Raw genomic sequence first — 6,853 nt, 5'->3', positions numbered from 1 at the left:
TAAACAGGCTACCCCCACCTAAGGGGTGTGTGGCTCTCACATAATCTCCATGCCCTCCTCTTCCACAGGCTCAGGATGTATACAAGGTAAGCACCCTGGCTTCCTGCTGAGTCACTTAGTCAAACCTCTAGACTCCCCAAGTTGATACAATGTATCAACCATAACAGGTACCTGGAATTGAACTCACAACTTTGCAGTTGCCAGTTCGGCGCTGTGCTGATGAGCTATATCTCTGCCCTCCCCCTCAAAGAGTAAAAGACCCAGTTGTTTCTAGACCCTATAGAAAAAAGAAAAGCAAAAAATTACCAAAATTGGGCATGTAAGAGAAGATATCAATAATTAATTTATAAGAATTAAAAGGATGATGAGGCTATACTAATAAATTCTCATATATTTATGTAGTATAAACATCCAAATGAAGTATTAATTTCCATATAATCCATCAAACTACTATAAATAATAATTATTTACATTTGTATGGACATTGTATTTGCCTTATTAACTTTTCACATCCTTGATATAGTATATTCTTATTTTGGGGCAAAATATTTGCATATACATATTCATTTATGATTCAAGTATATGTTAAGAATCAATATTCCTATTGGCAATGTGTTGTAACATTTTCTTCAAAGTAATAAATGCTTTTTAAATATAGCCCATATGTTTTGGCCACATATATTTTCAATATTTATTTTCATTCTACTTTTTTTAGTGTTTGTCTTTAAATTTTCCGTATTTTGTCTAAGGTAATGCTTTCCTAGTTCACATTTTAAAATATATGCATCATCTCCATCCTTTAGGTTCTAAAATGTGTTTTGCGCTTTCAACCATTTATTATTTTGGAAATATACAAATATTTAGATTTCCAAAATTTATTGCTTTGTTGTTGGTTTTCTTATCTTTGATTTTCGCCCATTTTTCATTTAGTGTGCAAGTTCAAGATGGGATTTTAGTCAATTCACATCTTTCTCTATTCTAACACAATAAACTAATCAAATCATAAAATATACCTTGGTGCAATACACATGCAAAATGTAAATTTATAATACTTGGATACATTAAATATATACACATAGAATTTTCCACTTATTTGCTTTTCAAAATCTTGTTCTCTATGTGATTACAGGTTGAATAGTTCCCAAGAGTTTTTATTAGAAAATTAACATACCTGCATATAGATATATTTGCATTACCAAACCATCTTTCTTACTTGTAAAACCAACTCATGCATAATCACAATTCACAATTAGGATTTTTTATAGATTTACTAATATAAACATAAAGTCATTATGAATGTTAACAATCTCCTATACAATGTAATGAGAAAAAAAATTTTTCATGTTCTCCATTTGGTTTCTACTGTTAATAATTCATTTAATTTTAATTTGTACAGCATTTTCCCACTTGGCCTTGACACTTTTAGTTATTATGTAGTGATTTATACAATGTATGAGGGGAATTAATTAGTGCTTTCATGATGCTGATGTATTTCTATTTACTAGTGAGTGAATTAATGTAATTCCAACCATACCATGAGTAATATAATCTGCATAATCCGCAGGTCGCCGAAAAGATGGCACAGTATTTATTCATGTTGTCTCTTTAAAACATAGTGCATCGTGTTGTCAAATTTACTTTGAACTCATATTAAACACAATAGATGACTTTAGAAATTAAATTTAGAAGAGTCCATTAATGCATCTGTGTTTTTATTCTGATGAATATAGTTTTAAAGTTTGATTCAAATATATTACACTTTATAATATTTTAAGCAGCATTATTCAGTAATGTCATCAGCATATCCTCAAACCTTGACCTGCCTCTTGAGAATAACATTGATTTCTTTCCATTTTAAAAAAGAAACTTAGGCTCTTCTGTTTTATAAATAAGAAATATAAAAATTATTCATGCTTTCATAAGTCCCTATTTCAGAATAATCAAACTTAATAAGTAATCTAATACACATTTAGGAAATAATCCAATGTTTTTATTTTCACTGCATACATTAAAATTTCTTATAAATTTAAAATAATTATTAATGTTAGGCAATGTTAGATTACTTAAGGTTTTATGTACATATGTGTGTGTGTATAAAAGCAACATATATTTATATTGTCTTATTTATTTGTTAATGAAAAAATGATAGAAAACATAAGAGATTATGTCCTGCCATAAGATTTGCATTTGTTTTACTGTGGAATGGCACACACTTTTAATATTAGCATTTTGGGAGCCTGAGGTGGGACGATTGAATATTCAAGAGCAGCCTGTGAAATTTAGACTCTGTCTCAAAATTAAAACAAAATAAATTAAGATCAACTAAAATAAAATAAAATGGCTACAGTTGTATCTAAGTGTAAAGAGCTTGATTTCAGTCCCCAGTAGCAAAAGAAAAAAAAATTTTTTTTTGACTTATCATGATGATATCTAATATGTTTTATGAAACAAACTAGGTTCTAGTCCTTAAAACATAAGGAAACATTGCTTCAGGGTTAAATTATTTTAGATCAAATAGTAATTTAGCAATATTTGCTCACTACAAATGGTGAACTTTTCTGGACCTGGCATGGTGGTACATGCCTGCAATCCCAGTTTATCAGGAAGCAGGAGTATCAGAAGCTGCAAGTAAATCTGGATAGCTTAAGCAGATGTTCTATCAAAATAAAATAAAAAACTAAAATAAAAGTGCTGAGAATGTAGCTTGATACTCATTGGATTCAATCCCCGGTGTCACACAAAAACACATTATGATTAATTTTCTCATGCGAATTCAGAGATATCAATGTACTTATGTGTCTAAATTCTAGATCAGCTTGTATGTGTATGAAATGTACATAAATTCCATGTCTTGGGGCTGGGGATTTAGCTCAGCGGCAAAAGCGCCTGCCTGGCAAGCGCAAGGTCGTGAGTTCGGTTCCCAGTACCGGAGAAAATCCAAAAAAAAAAAAAAAAAAAAAAAAAAAAAAAATTCCATGTCTTTGTGTATCTATGTGGTCTCTATATATATGCATATATGTGTTTCATGCAAATTTGCAATTTGCTAGGTGTATCTATATGTATGAACTAACTCAGATTATTTAAAAATAGTTATTTAAGAAATAAATACTAGAGAGCATTTGTAAGATCTAAATGTCTTGGATACCCTTGATGAAAAAAGAGTTCACTGACAGTTGTGCATCAGATATAATCATCATCATCATCATCATCATCATCACCCAGGCACTTCCTTTCTCATTTCAATTTAAAGTGGTGTAGTCTATGGAGTAGTAAAGGTACCAATTGCCTCCCATATGATGTGAGCTTGTGCACAGACATGTGGTTAAATCCTGTGATTCCTGTGCTTGCTCCAGACAAGATCATTTTTGTTGCAGGTTAAATGTCATGATGTCCGTATATCTGGTATTTCATACATACTTATTTTCACACAGGATTAAAAATATCTAAATTAGTAAATGTTGAAAAACACACAAAAAATCCCATGAATAAAGTGAAGCAACACATGACATATTGGTAGGAATGCTGACCAAGAAAACGTAGAGCATATAAGAAAATGTGCAGACCCAGAAATAAATGAAAACAGAAGCAAATTAGAGCATAATCAGAGTTCCTAATGTTGCTCTTTGACATAATTACTGAGGCGTTTGCTTTAAATATGTGCTGATATGAAAGGTAGGTCCTGATATTCTCCTATGTAGTCATTATCTCCAGTTTCTAAAGGAAGAAAAAAATTAGCATATACTAAATTTACTTTCCAATTTATTTTGAAATATTTCAGAAATGTGGCTTAATTATACATAATAATTAAGAAGATGTCTGGAGCCTAAATTTTAAAAATGCTCTCCTTATGTAAAATGTTTATAAAAGGAGAATCTAGAAGGTGAGACCAGAGTGGAATATGAATAATAAGTGGAAATGATTTCTGATTTTCATGAATATAGGAGAAAGAAAAATACATTTTTACATAAAACATAAACTTACTAGGATAAGCAGAAATATTATAGATAGTCCTTAAATGCTTTTAGAGGAGTGCAAAGTCCTTTAAATAAAGTGCATCTGAAAAAAGTTTCTAGAGCACACCGGGTAGGTATATGACACTCGAAGCATCCAAACAGCAGAAGTCACTGTAAATGCATTTTTCCCCCTTTTCCTGTGGGCAGTAATGCCAAATGTGCTATGCAGCCAGGTTAACACTTCAGACAAACTTGATTGATTTTTAATATAAACTGATGCAAAGTGCCCTGTATATGAAAACCTAATATATAGCAAATTAATTTGAAGAAAAAGGAAAAAGATGCTTTAAATATGATTAGAAACTATTCTGTATTATAGGGAGAGTATATTTGACACTATTATGCAAAACAAAATATTGCACCCTCCATTTTCCTTCACAGGCTTCATGTAAACGTTATCTGGTTAGAGATATGGTTAATTAAAGATACAGGTACAGATGTTGGAAGCCAGAGTGAATTAAAATCCAAAGCCAGGGCAATTGCAAGGGATGTGCAGTTTTCTGGGACCTCAGGAGTATGCCAGACTTAAGAAAATGAAGTTCTAATTTGGGTTGAGTAAGGAGAGCTCTTCCCCTGGTGATGTGATGAGGGGAGCAAGACTGGGCACAGGTATGTGAAGGGCACAGCTGTAACAAAGTGCATTTCGACAGACTGCACAACTAACGACTTTCACTGTGTCCAGAAAATGAAAGGCAAGGCTTTGTGATTTTACAAAAGTGATACAACTTTAACAAGATGATGGCAGAAATTAAGGATAATTCTTCAATAATTGAAAAGGAACTGTTAATTAAAAACAAGTAAAAATTTAATGGGTGTACCGGGAAAGCATTTTATATTCGTTTTATGTAGCTGCAGTAAATGTTAGCATATATGGGAACTGGCTCTTTAGAGTTAACTGTTTTTTCTAAAGGCAACAATTTTTTCTCTCATTAAGCCAAAGAACCTCATGACCATGGTATGACATTTGCAAAATATTCATATCCATCTATGTTAAAGTGTCGATAGTCACCAGCTTGTTAAAAGATTAATCAATTTTTAAAATGATTTATTTTCTCTTCTGAAATAGCTTTGCATTGTACTTTATAGATTAATAACATAGTTCTTAACTCTTACATAGAAATCAGAGGAAAACTTCATTCTTAAAATATAATCTTCCCCTTATATTAGATATAGTAATTGCAGCTTTCACAGCTTCTTGGTATGAAATGATTTTCCTTTTTGCACTGTCCTTTTGTATCAGGAGAAAAGTTGCTTTAACTTCAGGGTAAACCCTTTTGTTCTTTCTTTTTCATTCTCAACAGCCAAAATCTCAACCTGTGGATTACAACCATTTTCCCTCCCTGAGAATGTGTTTTCTTATAACACAGACAGAAAATAAAAAGGAAATTCAAAATGTCCAGCTGTTTAAAAGCCAAAAAGAAACAATTTGCTTTAGCTTAGAATATATGTGTTGTCCTTCTGTAAGGATTAGGGCAATTAATTTCGGTTGTTTCCTTACCTGAAAAATCAATCAGGCTGTGATGATATCATCAGGTCCATCAAAGGTTTCAAAGAAAGCACAGTAAACAAGACTTAATTATTGCACTCACAACACAGGGGGTACACTCTAGGAACCTAAACTATAAGTCAGATTAATTTTCTTCTTTTTATTTTTCTTTTCCTGCAGGGATTGCTATAGCAACAAAACTAAACTGTATGCGAGGCCAACATACACAAACTTTTAAGGCAAAGAGCTGCTTCACTGCACTTTCAGTATTTTGCAGGAAAGAAAGAATAGCCAGCCAAAAAAATTTAAATTATTGGTTCCACAAAAGACCAAGTTTAATGTTAATTGAATACATTTCTTCATTCTTTAAAAAGGAGAAAATCTTATAAAAGTCATCTTTCTTTATATGAATCACGCAAAAGCAATCAAGTCATTGCTGCTGCGGTGATGGACTTTCTTCTGCCTAATAGAACACATACAATATAGCTTCTTCTAAAAGGTTAATGAGATTTAGAAAATAATATTACTTATGTAAAAGAATCTGTGTTTATAAAAAGCTTACACTGGCAAAAAAAGAAAGGCACCGAAATTATTCTTTTCAGTATAAAAAGGATTGTTGTCTTTTATCATTTTTCTTATTTTTTAAAAATAGGTAAGGAGGTTTGCTATATAATTTATTATTTGTGATTTTTTTTGTACATGAAATAGTAGAATATAGTAACATGAAGCAAGAGAAATTCTATAATTAATCTGTTTGTGGAGATGAAACATTAATATTATTGTCACTATGTACATTTACACAGTACATATATGGTATATAATATATAAATATACTATATATATATTACACACAGTGATGAGATTTGAACTCAGATCTCAAATGCTTGACAAGTAATCTACCTCTGAGCTATACTAGTTCAAAGCAAAATATTTAGAAGAATACATTTTTAAGAAAGTGTCATCCTTGTGAGTGTATGAAAAACTGAGAAGATTTATATCCACCTATACATATTAGACGATATGGCTGGTGGTTTTAATGAACACGTTTTTACAGAAAATAAAGGACAGCATACTGATGAAAGATCCTAATTAAATTTAAATGTATAAGGAGTGTTTCATGTAGCCTTTCACTAATTATTCACGAAATTATTAAATGACTGCTTGTTATTTGTTATAGACAGTTGATTCAAGCTGTTTTATCCAATGTTTATATACCATGGCTGGTTAAATAATATTGATTTTTTTTCCTTTTTTTTATTTTAAAGAGAGTAGTAAAAGAGAAACAAACAAAGAAATAGAACAGTAGCAGCATACCAGAATCACAAACATAAACAAATCAAAGCAAGAACATTCA

The sequence above is a fragment of the Chinchilla lanigera genome, unplaced genomic scaffold, assembly GCF_000276665.1.
Source record: "Chinchilla lanigera isolate Chin_1 unplaced genomic scaffold, ChiLan1.0 scaffold00003, whole genome shotgun sequence".
In the NCBI taxonomy this organism is placed as follows: domain Eukaryota; kingdom Metazoa; phylum Chordata; class Mammalia; order Rodentia; family Chinchillidae; genus Chinchilla; species Chinchilla lanigera.
The sequence above is the reverse complement of the archived record's forward strand: the minus strand, read 5'-3'. Positions refer to the sequence as shown.